Here is a 15,846-nt window from a genome sequence, read left to right as displayed (position 1 = left end):
TGCATTTGTCATATATGGCCTTTATTATCTTGAGGTAGGTTCCCTCTTTGCCCACTTTCTGGAGAGTTTTTCTCATAAATGGGTGTTGAATTTTGTCAAAAGGTTTTTCTGCATCTATTGAGATGACCATATGATTTTTCTTCTTCAATTTGTTGATGTGGTGTATTACAATGATTGATTTGTGGATATTGAAGAATCCTTGCATCCCTGGGAAAAATCCCACTTGATCATGATGTATGATCCTTTTAATGTGTTGTTGGATTTGGTTTGCTAGTATTTTGTTGAGGGTTTTTGCGTATTTGTTCATCAGTGATATTGGCATGGAATATTCTTTTTTTGTGTGATATCTTTGTCTGGTTTGGTATCAGGGTCATTGTGGCCTTGTGGAATGAGCTTTGGAGTGTTCCTTCATCTGCAAGTTTTGGGGATAGTTTCAGAAGGGAAGGTGTTAACTCTTGTCTAAATGTTTGGTAGATTTCGCCTGTGAAGCCATCTGGTCCTGGGCTTTTGTTTGTTGGAAGATTTTTAATCACAGTTTCAATTTCAGTACTTGTGGTTGGTCTGTTCACTTTTTTTTATTTCTTCCTGTTTCAGTCTTAGAAGGTTGTACCTTTCCAAGAATTTGTCCATTTCTTCTAGGTTGTCCATTTTACTGGCATATAGTTGCTTGTAACACTCTCTTATGATCCTGTGTATTTTTGTGTGCCCATTGTAACTTCTCCTTTTTCATTTCTAATTTCATCGATTTGAGTCCTCTCCTTTTTTTTTCTTGATGAGTCTGGCTAAAGGTTTATGAATTTTGTTTATCTTTTCAAGAGCCAGCTTTTGGTTCCATTGATCTTCCCTATTGTTTTCTTCATCTCTATTTCATTATTTGTGCTCTGATCTTTATGATTTCTTTCTTTCTACTAACTTGGGTTTTGTTTATTCTTCTTTCTCTAGTTGCTTTAGGTGTAAGGATAGGTTGTTTACTTTAAATTTTTCTTGTTTCTTGAGGTAAGGTTGTATTGCTATGAACTTCCCTCTTAGAACTGCTTTTGCTACGTCCCATAGGTTTTGGATCATCGTGTTTTCCTTGTCCTTTGTCTCTAGGTGCTTTTTGATATCCTCTTTGATTTCGTCAGTGATCCATTGATTATTTAGTAACACATTGTTTAGCTTCCATGTGTTCATGTTTTTAACAGTTTTTTTCTGTAATTGATTTCTAATCTCAGCATTGTGGTCAGAAAAGATGCTTGATATGATTTCAATTTACTTAAATTTACCAGGGATTGATTTTTGGCTTCAGATGTCATCTATCCTGTAGAATGTTGTGTGTGCACTTGAGAAGAAAGTGTGTTTTGCTGCTTTTGGATGGAATGTCCACTAAATATCAATGAAGGCTGTCTGGTCTAATTTGTCATTTAAGGCTTGTGTTTCCTTATTAATTTTCTGTCTGAATGATCTGTCCTTTGGTGTAAGTGGGGGTGTTAAAGTCCCCCACTATTATTGTGTTACTGTCGATTTCCCCTTTAATGGCTGGTAGCATTGCCTTATGTATTGAGGTGTTCTTATGTTGGGTTCATATATATTTACAATTGTTATATCTTCTTCTTGGATTGATCCCTTGATCACTATATAGTGTCCTTCCTTGTCTCTTGTAACAGTCTTTATTTTAAAGTCTATTTTATCTGATATGAATATTGCTACTCCAGCCTTCTTTTGATTTCCATTTGCATGGAATATCTTTTTCCATCCCCACACTTTCAGTCTCTGTGGGTCACTAGGACTGATGTGGGTCTCTAATAGATAGCATATATATGGGTCTTGTTTTTATATCCATTCAGCTGGCCTGTCTCTTGGTTGGAGCATTTAATCCATTTACATTTAAGGTAATTATCAATATGTATGTTCCTATTGCCATTTTCTTAATAGTTTGGGTTCGTTTTTATAGGTCTTCTTTCTCCCTTTCTCTTTTGTTCTCTTTTCTTGTGTTTCCCACCTAGAGAAGTTCCTTTAGCATTTGTTGTAAAGCTGGTCTGGTGGTGCTGGATTCTTTTAGCTTGTGCTTGTCTGTAAAGCTTTTGATTTCTCCATCGAATCTGAATGAGAGCCTCGCTGTGTAGAGTATTCTTGGTTGTAGGTTCTTCCCCTTTGATCACTTTAAATATATCATTCCACTCCTTGCTGGCTTGCAGAGTTTTTGCTGAAAAGTCAGCTGAGACCCTTACGGGAGTTTTCTTGTATGTTATTTGTTGCTTTTCCCTTGCTGCTTTTAATATTATTTCTTTGTCTTTAATTTTTGTCATTTGATTTCTATGTGTCTTTGCTTGCTTTTTCTTCGGTTTATCCTGCCTGGGACTCTCTGCACTTCCTGGACTTGGGGGAATGTTTTCTTTCCCATGTTAGGGAAGTTGCCAGCTATTGTTTCTTCAAATATATTCTCAGTCCCTTTCTCTGTCTTTTCTCCTTCTGGGACCAGTAATGCAAATATTGGTGTGTTTAATGTTGTCCCAGAAGTCTCTTAGGCTGACCTCATTTCTTTTCATTCTTTTTTCTTTATTCTGTTCTGTGGCAGTGATTTCCACCACTGTATCTTCCAGCTCACTTATTCATTCTTTTGCCTCAGTTACTCTGCTATTGATTCCTTCTAGTGTATTATTTATTTCAGTTTTTCTATCGTTCATCTCTGTTCTTTCTTTAGTTCTTTTATGTCTTTGATAATCATTTCTTGTATCTTCTCAATCTGTTCCTCCATTGTTCTTCCAAGATCTTGGATCATCTTTACTATCATTACTCTGAATTCTTTTAAAGGTAGATTGCCTATTTCAAATTCACTTAGTTGTTCTTCTGTGGTTTTATCTTGTTCCTTCATCTTGGGTATATTCCTCTGCCATCTCATTTTGTCTAACTTTCTGTGATTGCGGTTTCTGTTCCTTAGGCTGCAGGGTTGTAGTTCCTCTTGCTTTTGCTGTCAGTGCCTTGGTGGATGACGTTGTCTAAGAGACTTGTGCAGGTTTTCTGGTGGGAGGGACTGTTACCTACCAACTGGTGGGTGGAGCTGGGGCTTGTCCTCTGGTGGACAGGGCTGTGTCAGGGGGTGTATTTGTCTGGCGGCTGTTTACTCAGGAAGACTTTATGCAGCTTTTCTGCTAATGGTTGGTGCTGTGCTCTTGCCCTGTTTATTGTTTGCCTTGAAGCATCTTAGCACTGGCGCCTACAGGCTGTTGGATGGTGCCAGGTCTTGGTGAGAAAATTGTGGCCTCCAAGAGGGCTCATGCCAGTGGGTACTCCCCAGAACTGCCACCACCAGTGTCCTTGTCTCTGCAGTGAGCCACAGCTGCCCCCCACCCCCTGCCTCTGCAGGAGACCTCTATTACTAGCAGTTTATTCTGGCCCAGTCTCTTATGATGTCACCACTTTTTTTCCCTGGGTCCTGGTGCACTTGAGACGCTTTGTGTGCCCTGCAAGCATTGAGTCGCTGTTTCCCTTGGTCCTGTGGAATTCCTACGATTAAACCCCACTGGCCTTCAAAGTCAGATACTCTGGGGGCTCCTCCTCCAGTTGCCAGACCCTCAGGCTACCAAGCCTTATGTTGGGCTCAGAACTTTCACTCCTTTGGGAGAACTTCTGTGGTATAATTATTTTCCAGTTTGTGGGTTACCCACCCGGCATGCTTGGGATTTGCTTCTATCGCGATTATGCCCCTCCTACCATCTTGCTGTGGCCTCCTCTCCGTCCCTGAATGTAGTGTATCTTTTTTGGTAGGTTCCAGCATTTCTTCATTGGTGGTTGTTCAGCATTTAGTCGTGACCCTAGTATTTCCATCAGAAGAGGTAAGCTCATGTCCTTCTACTCCACCATCCTATCTCGATCCTCAGTCATACTTTCTTGTGTTGTTATTGTATTGGCCACTTTAGAGATTACAGTATATCAACATGTACAGGCATACCTTGTTTTATCACACTTAGTTTTATTGCACTTTACAGATACTGTGTTTTTTACAAATTGAAGTTTTTTGGCAACCCTGCATTGTCAGATGATGGTTAGCATTTTTTAGCAATAAAGTATTTTTAACTTAAGGTATGTATGTACATTTTTTTATACACAATGCTCTTACACAATTGATGGACTACACTATAGTGTACAGTAAGTCCCCTACATACGAACCTTCAAGTTGCAAACTTTCAAAGATGCGAATGTGCGTTCCATCGTTGTCAGGCGTGAGTGAAATTACAGCTTGCCCTCCATCTCCCGTTGCTGATGATTCTTCAGCTCTACCATCTCCCACCTACTCTCCCTCCTCCAGTCAGTAACTCTTATTGCCTGTTCACTCGATGCCAGCCCTTGTATGCTAGCTATTGTACTGTCCTACTGTACTGTACTTTTTGAGGTACTGTACAGTAAAATTATAAATATTTTCTTTACTTTTTGTGTTTATTTTTTATGTATTATTTTTGTGAAAAGCATTATAAACCTATTACAGTACCATATAGTCGATTGTGTTAGTCAGCTAACTTTAGTGGACTTACAAACAAATAGGACTTACGAATGCGCTCTGAGAATGGAACTCGTTTGTATGTAGGGGACTTACTGTAAACATAACTTTTGTATGCACTGGGAAACAAAAAAATTCATGTGACTTGCTTTATTGCCATAGTCTCCTTATTTTTGGTGGTCTGGAACTGAACCTGTAATATCTCCAAAGTATGCCTGTACTTAAGTTGTAATAGCCTACCTCAAATTAATACACTACTTCACTCACAAGGTAAGAACCTTACAGGGGTGTATTACTATTTACTTCCCTCCCATCCTTTGTACTATTTTCTCTTGTATTTTACATCTACACATTATAAACTCCACAATATATTATTATTTTTGCTTTAAGCAGTTGATCGACTTTAAAAGATTTTGGTAAAAGAACAGAAAATTATCAACTTCACCATTTTTAAGTGTACAGATCAGTGTTAAGTACATTTGCATTGTTGTACAGCTATTCTCTAGAGCTCTTTTCATCTTGCAATAGTGGAACTCTATGCCTAGTAAATAACAACTTTCCAGTCCCTTTCCCTCAAGTCCCTGGCCACCACCATTCTGCTTTCTGTCTCTATGAATTTGATTGCTTTAAACACCTCATATAAGTGGAATAATAATTGTATTTGTCATTTTGTGACTGGCTTATATCATTTAGTATAATGTTCTCAAGGTTAATCCATGTTGTAGTGTGTGTGAGGATTTCCTTTCTAGGACTGCTGTTTCTGTTTGTTTGTTTTTGTCACAGTAGCTATCCTAGTGGATATGATGTGGCATCTCATTGTGGTTTTGATTTGTATGTCCCTAATGATAAGTGATGTTGAGCCTCTTTTCATGTGCTCATCGGCCATTTGTATATCTTCTTTGGAAAAATGTATATTCAAGTACTTTGCCCATTTTTATTCAGGATATTTGGTTTTTGTTGTTAAGTTGTCGAAGTTTTTTATATATTCTGAATATTAACTCTTTATTAGGTATATGATTTGCAAATATTTTCTTGGATTCCGTATATTGCCTTTTCAGTCACTTGATTGTGTCCTTTCATGTGCGTATGTTTTAAATTTCGATATAATCCAATTTATCTGTACTTTTGTGTCATACCAAAGAAATTGTTGTCAAATACAATATCGTGAAGGTTTCCACTGTGTTTTCTTCTAAAAGAGTTATAGTTTTAGCTCTTATGTTTAAGTCTTTGAGCCATTTTGAGCTAATTTTTATATGTAGTGTAAGGTAAATGTCCAACTTCAGTGTTTTTCTTGTGAATATACATTTTTTCCCCACACGATTTGTTAAAAGGTCAGTTGACTTTTTTTTTTTAAATTATAATAGAGATTTATTTAAAGTAATACATTTACAGCCCAGATAGTTCTACATTGTACATTTCAGGTTTAACCAACTTCATAAAATACTTAGGATAGCTGCATCCAGATTTAGACTACATGATTATTTCTTTGCCCATTCTTCTCTCTCTGTTTTCTTTCCCGAATAACCTCTTTCAGATATGGTTCAAGGTAGAATTTATCCTCCTCATATTTTGTCCACTGCTCTTTAGGCAAGATCTGCTGCCTCATGGTCAGGTCCAGTGCTCTCTTAATGCGAAACACCCTGTCGTTATAAAGGTTCTCAGGAAGCCTTCTTATGGCTTCTTTTACATCTTCATTCTCATATATCGTATCATCTCGCATTAAGCCCAGTTTATTGAACCCGGCAGCATTGTAATACCATTTTCGAATACCCTCCAGCCACTTGCTTGATGCTGCAACGGCAGGCCTACTCACCATTTTAACCCGAGCGGTCAGTTGACTTTTAAAGAATTTAAGAAAAGTAAGAAAGAGCGTTTTATATTTACCATATATTTACTATTCTACTACTTTTTATTCTTCCTGTAGGTCTGAATTTTAATATAGTATTCCCCTTAGCATTTTTTGTAGTGCAAGTCTGTTGACAATGTATTATCTCATTATTCATTATCAGCAAATATCTATTTCACCTTCATTTTTGAAGGATATTTTCACTGACAATAGAATTTTAGGCTGATATTTTTTTCTTCATCATTTTAAAGATGTGGTTCTATTGTCTTGTGTAATCTGTAATGAGAAGTCAATCACCATTTTTATCATTGTTACCCTGGATAGACTCCCCCATCCCACCCACCTCTGGCTACTAAAATTTTTTTTTTTCTTTATCTTTGGTTTTAAGCAGTTTGACTGTGATATGCCTAGTTGTGGTTTTATGTTTATGTATTCTGCCTGGGGTTTGCTGTGCATCTTGGATCTATAGGCTTATGTTTTAATCAGTTTTGGAAAGTTTGTCCAATATTTTATCAGGTATTTTTTCTGCACTTTTCTCGTTCTCCTTTCCCTCTGGGACTCCAATTATAAGCATGCTAGATTGTTTTATTTTGAACACACACATTATTGATGATCTGCTATTTTTTTTCATACTTTTTTTCTCTCTGTGCTTCAGTTTAGATTATTTCTATTGAGTTGTCTTCAAGGTCATTGAGCCTTTCTTCTACACTATCCAATCTGCCATTCCATTCAGTGATTTTCTTTAATCATTTCAGATATTATATTCTTCAGTTCTAGTATTTCCATTTGATTTTTATTTTTGGTTTTCCTATATCTACTGGAATTCTTCATGTTTTTACTTATTATATCCTGTTTTTCCAGTACATTCTTTAACATATATCATAACTACTTTAAAATATTTGTCTGTTAATCCCAATATCTGGGTTGTTAGTGAGTCCATTTCTGTTGACTTTTTCTTTTGACTATGGGTTGTATTTTCCCAAGTTCTCTCTTAGCTTGTGATTTTTTTGATAGTATGTTACCATTGTGGATAATACGTTTAACAACTTGATTATGTTATCTTCCTCTGAAGAGTGTTTTGAATATTGTTCTAGAAGGTGGTTAAATTACTGGTAGAATTTATTGATTCTGTGGAGGCTTGGTTTTAGACTTGGTTCAAATTTATCTATTTCAGTTTTTCTCCTAGTCTTAGGCATGGACCTTACTTTTAAATTCTGCCCCTTCTGGGGTTTCTAGAAAGTCTGAGGTGTTTACCAAGACCCTCTACCTTTAGGAATTCACTTTCCAAACTCTGACTCATCATCACTTGTAAACTGCTGAAATTTCTGCTTAGTTGTTTTAGTCTTTTAGCTGTTGCTTTCTTCTAGGTTTCTTGGCTATCACTTTGTACATGCATAGTTCAGGAGTCAGCCAAGCATTTGAGGAGAGGTATTATACAGATTTTGGAGCTACCCTTCCCCCTCACTCAATCCCCAGTGGCTTCCCTTTTTTGGAGACTTCCTCTTTCAACTTCCAGGTGCACCAGCAGCCTCAAACTCTAACTTCTTATTCCTCAGCCCCCAAAACTGCTGCTTTCTGATTAAGCTCTGTTCCACATGCACCATGCAGAGAAGGAAATAATCTTACCAGGAAAATCAGAAAAATGTAGATATTATTTTATTGGCTTCCTTTCTTTCAAGGGTCATATCCCCTTCAGCTTCTACCTGCTATTGATTGCTCCACAGTGCCTTCAAATAGTTGTTTCTTTTAGTCGGAATTTATAATTGTCCTTGTCAGGAGAGTTATCTAGTTTAAGATACTTAACTACTTATGAGTGCCAGAAATCATTAAAGCAGTATTTTTAAATGGAAAAACAAAAGTATGGTTTCTAAGAAATTGTTGGTTATTGTATTATATGCAGCTATATTTAAAGAAGTAAAAAGATACCTCCTAGAATGGGGAAGGAATTAGGTAATATTATTTCAAAAATAATTTCTGGTGTTTTAATAAGACTGTGTAAAATTATCGACTGCAGTGGCCATGAAAATGTACTACTTCGACCCTCCTGCTGTAGGGAACATAATTGATTGATGGCTGCAGGTGCTGCTGTCTTTTAGAACCCATTCCCAAGTTCATGCCAAGGCCATGATTCCCAAGTGATCCTTCCAGGCCATGAGCCCATATGGTGGAGGTTGTAATCCAGGTTCTTTTCTATGAGATATAGGACTCCTTTAATGGAATATTTTGCAAAGGACTCCCAATTGACTGGGCCAAAACCTTCTTAGAACTGTGTTGCAGTCTGAGATTCTTCCTACCCAGTCTTCCATCCTCCATTTTTCCATCACAGGTATCCTAAGGCTTTCTTGCCTTCCCTTGCTCCCACTTTGTTGTCTTTCAAAAGTAAGTCTCCTGCATGTTTAATACCATCTTTGCATCTGCTTTTGGGAAACCCAAACTAATACACAGACCCAAGCTATTGACAGAAAATAGACCAAAATTGACTTTTAAAAAAAGAATATTTTTAGAGAAAAATTCCAAATAGCATATGTAGATACTCCCTTCTCTAGGAGGTAGAACTTAATTCCCTCTGCTTGGATGTAGGCTGGCTTAGTAACTTGATTCCAGTGAATAGAGAGAATCTGTTAGTCCTTTTTTTTCTTCTTCTTTTTTTATCACCCCCACCATCAAACACACACACAGGACACACACATGAGCCTTTTTAGACATTTTTGCTTAACACCCTCCCCCACACTCCTGATGAAATTTTCAATACCACAAATATACTTTATAATCTGTTTATGTGTTATATGTATATCCATGTTTTATGCATGAAAAAGTAAATTTTCCCCCCAAGAACTTTATTCCTTTGGGAGCATTATAATAACCCTCACAGAGAATGCATGGGACAGAGTGTGGATAGGGAAAATTTCTAACTTACTCTGGAGGAAGCTGGCAGACACACCTTAAACAAGTGATCAAAGTTAACATCACCAGTGATGATAAGTCATGTTAATGCCATATACCCCCAGTATGATGAAATGTAAAGGGTATTTAGCCTCTGTGATAGGTCTACCCAAAAAGTTGTAACCCCCAGTCTTATTGTGAGACAACATTAGACAAACCGAAAATGAGGGACATTCTATAAAATATCTGACCAGCACTCCTCAGAAGTGTCAAGGTAATGAAAAACAAGGAAAGACTGAGAAATTGTCACAGATCATTGAGACTAAGGAGACATGATCACTAATTGCAATGTGGTGTCCTAGATCGTATAAGGGAGCTCACTCTGCTATCTTTGTAACTTTTTGTAAGTCTAAAATTATTCCAAAATTAAAAGTTAAAGAGTGTTAAAAATTAAAAATCATTGTGTCATTTGTAGTCATTACGTGGAAAGTAATGGTGCAAATATTAAAAGAGAAATAAATATGTAGAGATTTCTAGAATATAAACATTGAGCTAGTAGTCTGAGAATGTGAGTTTTCTATATATAATATTAGTAAATGAAAAAATACCATAGATATAGATATTTATGAAATTTCATGAGCCTATGATGCAGTAGTATCTCATGACATCTATGCACAATTAATCAGATGGTCCTGGATATAAGCAGAGTCACATGTATTCAAAACTGGCTGGAGAACCATAAAAATAGTGATAAACCATAAGTGGAAAATGTATCAAATTGGGGAATATGTCTAGGTGCTGCAGAGATCAGTGTTTTGTCCTATCGTATAGCTTGCTGCATTAATGATGTAGAATAGGGAGTAAAATGAATTTAATAGAATCCACAGATGATATTAAATTGGGAGGTTATGCAAACAACAGTAAGGGCAGCAAAGCAATATAAAGGTACACAGAGAGCTTAGAAATATGGAATGAAAACAACAAAATGAGATTCTGCCTCTCAAAATAGAAACTACAAGTGCTTTAGGAGAAAAACATAAAAATAGGTATTCAAAGGAGAGCGAAATCTGAAAAGTCGTCAAATGGTCAAAAAGACCTAAGGGTGAAAATAATAAACAAAGTAAGATATGAATTTATGACATAGTGATTTTGAAGATTATGACTACATATTACTGCATGCCACAGAGGCAAAGAATAAAATAGTCCGTTCTTCATACTTCTAGTAAAATGACATCAGGTAGGACAGAACTCATTTTGTGTCAAGTTGGTACTTAACTGCTGTTGACAAAGTAGAAGTAGTAATAAAAATGATAAGCCTTAGGCAACCCTGCAGACAAGTATATTGATCTTCAGCAAATTGTACTTGAAGCTATTTTTACTCGTCTTTCATTGATAACTGCTGATCTACTTCCATGTCCCATATAGTGACACTTCCTTCCTCAGATCATAACTTACACTAAGCCTCAGAGCAGCTTCCCTAACTCGTTTTAATCTTCCTCTTCTCTCCCAAATTAAATTTACAATTGCTTCTTCTAATATGTTCTTATTTTAATTTATATTAAATTATGTATAGGCTTCCTTGATTGCTTGTCAAAACTGACTTCGGCCTCTGTCACATCTACACCTCAATGCCTGCAAGCCTTATTTGCAAATACCTGCTTGTACCCCCACCAGCAGCCATAGAACAAAGAGCATAAGCAAGAGTAAACATCTGAGGAGAGTATTGGAATTGATATCTGAGTAAATAACAACCAAAATAACTAACTACAGATCAGAATTCCATTAGCAAGGCAATATTCTAATGGTCACTGCATAAATCAGGTAGCCCCAGATGTTATCACCCATTGGCAAGGAGTCTTTCAGAATAATAAATAAAGAAATCTCTTTTTCAGGACGACTACAATATGCTTATTAAGTGTTGTAAAATAGATGCTTTTTTAAAAAATTTGTTATCTTTTTAAAACATTTTATTCGAGTATAGTTGATTTACAATGTTGTATTAGTTTCAGGTGTACAGCAAAGTGAATCAGTTACACATACATATGTATATATATATATATATATATATCCACTGTTTTTAAGATTCTTTTCCCATATAGGCCATTACAGAGTGTTGAGTACAGTTCCCTGTGTTATGCAGTAGGTCCTTGTTGATTATCTGTTTTATATATAGTCGTGTGTATATGTTAATCCCAACTCCTAATTTATCCCTCCCCACCCCCCCACCTTTTACCCTTTGATAACCATAAGTTTCTTTTTGAAGTCTCTGAGTCTGTTTCTGTTCTGTACATAAATTCATTTGTATCATTTTTAAGATTCCACATATGAGTGATATCAATATGATATTTGTCTTTCTCTGTCTGACTTCACTTAGCATGATAATCTCTAGGTCCATCCATGTTGCTGCAAATGGGCATTATTTCATTCTTTTTTAAGGCTGAGTAATATTCCCTTGTATACATTTACCACATCTTCTTTATCCATTCCTCTGTAGATGGACATTTAGGTTGCTTTCATGTCTTGTCTACTGTAAGCAGCACTGCAATGAACTTTGGGGTGTGGTGTATCCTTTCGAACTATGTTTTTTTCCCAGATATATGCCCAGGAGTGGGTTTGCTGGGTCATGTGGTAGCTCTATTTTTAGGTTCTAAGGAACTTCCATACTGTTCTGTATAGTGGCTGTACCAATTTACATTCGCACCAACAGTGTAGGAGGGTTCCCTTTTCTCCACACCCTCTCCAGCATTTATTTTTTGTAGACTTCTTGATGATAGGCCATTCTGACCAATGTGAGGTGATACCTCATTGTAGTTTGATTTGCATTTCTCTAATAATTAGTGATGTTGAGTATCTTTTCATGAGTCTCTTGGGCATCTGTATGTCTTCTTTGGGGAGATGTCTATTTAGATCTTCTGCCCATTTTTTGATTGGGTCGTTTGGGTTTTTTTGAAATAGAGCTGCAGGAGCTGTTTGTATATTTTGGAGATTAATCCCTTGTCGGTCGCTTCATATGCAAATATTTTTCTCCCATCTGTGGGTTGTCTTTCCATTTTCTTTATGGTATGCTTTGCTGTGCAGAAGCTTTTAAGTTTAATTAGATCCCATTTGTTTATTTTGTTTTTATTTTCGTTACCCAAGGAGGTGGATACAGAACGATATTGCTGTGATTTATGTCAAAGAGTGTTTTGCCTATGTTTTCCTCTAAGAATTTTATAGTATCCAGTCTTACATTTAGGTATTTAATCCATTTTGAGTTTATTTTGTGTATGGTGTTAGAGAATGTTCTAATTTCTTTCATTTACATGTAGCTGTCCAGTTTTCCCAGCACCACTTACTGAAGAGACTGTCTCCTCTCCATTGTATATTCTTGCCTCCTTTGTTGTATGTTAGTTGACCGTAGGTGTGTGGTTTTATTTCTGGGCTTTCTATCCCTTTCCATTGATCTATATTTCTGTTATTGTGCCAGCACCATACTGTTTTTAATGACTAGCTTTGTAGTATAGTCTGAAGTCAGGGAGTCTGATTCCTCCATCTCCGTTTTTCTTTCTCAGGATTGCTTTGGCTATTCGGGGTCTTTTGTGTTTCCATACAAACTGTAAAATTTTTTGTTCTAATTCTGTGAAAAATGCCACTGGTAATTTGATAGGGATTGCGTTCAATCTGTAGATTGCCTTGGGTAGTCATTTTCACAATATTGATTCTTCCAATCCAAGAACATGGTATACCTCCATCTGTTTGTGTTATCTTTTATTTCTTTCATCAGTGTCTTGTATTTTTCTGAGTCCACATCTTTTGCCTTTTTAGCTAGGTTTATTCCTCAGTATTTTATTCCTTTTGATGTGATGGTAAATGGGATTTTTTTCTTAATTTCTTTTTCTGATCTTTTGTTCGTGTATAAGAATGCAAGAGATTTCTGTGTGTAAATTTTGTATCCTGCAACTTTACCAAATTCATGTGATGAGCTCTAGGTAGCTTTTTGGTAGCAATCTTTAGGATTTTTCTATGTATAGAATCATGTCAAGTGCCAACACTGACAGTTTTACTTCTTCTTTTCCAATTTGGATACCCTTTATTTCTTTTTCTTCTCTGATTGCCGTGGCTAGGACTTCCAAAACTATGTTGAATAATAGTGGCAAGTGTGGACATCCTTGTTCCTGATCTTAGAGGAAATGCTTTTAGTTTTTCACTATTGAGAATGATTTTTACTCTGTGTTTGTCATACGTGGCCTTTATTGAGGTAGGTTCCTTCTATGCCCACTTTCTGGAGAGTTTTTCTCATAAATGGGTGTTGAATTTTGTCAAAAGGTTTTTCTGCATCTATTGAGATGATCATATGGTTTTTCTTCTTCAATTTGTTGATGTGGTGTATCACACTGATTGATTGGCAGATATTGAAAAACCCTTGCATCCCTGGGATAAATCCCACTTGATCATAGTGTATGATCCTTTTAATGTGTTGTTCGATTTGGTTTGCTAGTCTTTTTTTGAGGATTTTTTTGTCTATGTTCATCAGTGATATTGGCCTGTAATTTTCTTTTTTTTGGTATCAGGGTGATGGTGACCTCCTAGAATGAGCTTTGGAGTGTCCCTTCCTGTGCAATTTTTTGGAATAGTTTCAGAAGTGTAGGTGTGAACTCGTCTCTGAATGTTTGATAGATTTCACCTGTGAGGCCATCTGGTCCTGGGCTTTTGTTTGTTTGAAGATTTTTAATCACAGTTTCAATTTTAGTACTTGTGATTGGTCTGTTCACTTTTTTTATTTCTACCTGGTTCAGTCTTGGAAGGTTGTACCTTTCTAAGAATTTGTCCATTTCTTCTAGGTTGTCCATTTTATTGGCATATAGTTGCTTGTAGCAATCTCTTATGACCTTTTGTATTTTTGTTGTGTCCATTATAACTTCTTTTTCATTTCTAATTTTATTGATTTGAGTCCTCTCCCTTTTTTTCTTGATGAGTCTGGCTAAAGTTTTATCAATTTTGTTTATCTTTTCAAAGAACCAGCTTTTAGTTTGATTGATATTTGCTAGTGTCTTCTTTGTCTCTATTTCATTTATTTGTGCTCTGATCTTTATGATTTCTTTCTTCCTACTAACTTTGTGTTTTGTTTGTTCTTCTTTGTGTAGTTGCTTTAGTTGTAAGGTTAGGTTGTTTATTTGAGATTTTTCTTGTTTCCTGAGGTAAGATTGTATTGCTATAAACTTCCCTCTTAGAACTGCTTTTGCTGTGTCCCATAGGTTTTGGATTGTCATGTTTTTCTTGTCAGTTGTCTCTAGGTATTTTTTGATGTCTTCTTTGATTTCTTGAGTGATCCATGGGTTATTTAGTAACATATTGTTTAGCTACCATGTGTTTGTGTTTTTTACATTTTTTTTTCTCTGTAATTGATTTCTAATCTCATACCGTTGTGGTCGGAAAAGATGCTTGATATGTTTTCAATTTTCTAAAATTTACCGAGGCTTGATTTTTGACCTAAGATGTGATCTATCCTGAATAAAGTTCATTTGCACTTGAGTAAAAAGTATATTCTGTTGCTTTTGGATGGAGTGTCTTATAAATGTCAATGAAGTCTATCTGGTCTAATGTGTCATTTAAGGCTTGTGTTTCCTTATTAATTTTCTGTTTGAATGATCTGTCCATTGATGAAAGTGGGGTGTTAAAGTCCCCCACTATTATTGTATTACTGTCAATTTCCCCTTTTATGGCTGTTGGCATTTGCCTTATATATTGTGGTGCTTCTATATTGGGTGCATATGTATATACAATTGTTATATCTTCTTGGATTTATCCCTTGTGTAGTGTCCTTCCTTGTCTCTTGTAACAGTCTTTATTTTAAAGTCTGTTTTGTCTGATATGAGTATTGCTACTCTCGCTTTCTTTTTTTTTTTTTTTTTATAACCCTTGGACACAATGTTTTATTTTATTTATTTATTTATTTATTTATTATTTATGGCTGTGTTGGGTCTTCGTTTCTGTGCGAGGGCTTTCTCTAGTTGTGGCAAGCGGGGGCCACTCTTCATCGCGGTGCGCGGGCCTCTCACTATCGCAGCCTCTCTTGTTGAGGAGCACAGGCTCCAGACGCGCAGGCTCAGTAGTTGTGGCTCACGGGCCCAGTTGCTCCGTGGCATGTGGGATCTTCCCAGACCAGGGCTCGAACCTGTGTCCCCTGCATTGGCAGGCAGATTCTCAACCGCTGCGCCACCAGGGAAGCCCCCTCGCTTTCTTTTGATTTCCATTTGCATGGAATATCTTTTTTCATCCCGTAACTTTCAGTCTGTATGTGTCCCTAGATCTTAAGTGGGTTTTTGTAGACAGAATGTATATGAGTCTTGCTTTTGTATCCATTCAGCCATTCTATGTCTTTTGGTTGGAGCATTTAATGCATTTACATTTAAGGTAATTATCAATACGTATGTACCTATTGCCATTTACATAATTGTTTTAGGCTTGTTTTTATAGGTCTTTTTTCTTCCCTTCCTCTTTTGTTCTCTTCTCTTGTGGTTTGATGACCATCTTTAGTTTTGTGTTTGGGTTGCTTTTTCTTTTTTGTGTGTGTATCTATTGTAGTTTTTTGGTTTGCATTTCCTATGAGGTTTTGATAAAGCAGTCTGTGTACAAGGTTGTTTTAAATTGCTGGTCTCTT

At 36.4% G+C, this 15,846-nt stretch overlaps 1 long non-coding RNA gene and 1 pseudogene across 1 annotated transcript in view; one reads left to right on the top strand and one right to left on the bottom strand.

Annotated features, from left to right (window-relative positions):
- The window catches only part of LOC118885237, a 170,747-nt gene that overhangs the window by 19,424 nt on the left and 135,477 nt on the right, over nt 1-15,846 (top strand). The window lies entirely within an intron of this gene.
- LOC118885236 lies at nt 5,956-6,298 on the bottom strand (annotated as a pseudogene).

The sequence above is a fragment of the Balaenoptera musculus genome, chromosome 19 (genome assembly GCF_009873245.2).
Source record: "Balaenoptera musculus isolate JJ_BM4_2016_0621 chromosome 19, mBalMus1.pri.v3, whole genome shotgun sequence".
Classification (NCBI taxonomy): Eukaryota; Metazoa; Chordata; class Mammalia; order Artiodactyla; family Balaenopteridae; genus Balaenoptera; species Balaenoptera musculus.
The sequence above is the reverse complement of the archived record's forward strand: the minus strand, read 5'-3'. Positions and strand labels throughout refer to the sequence as shown.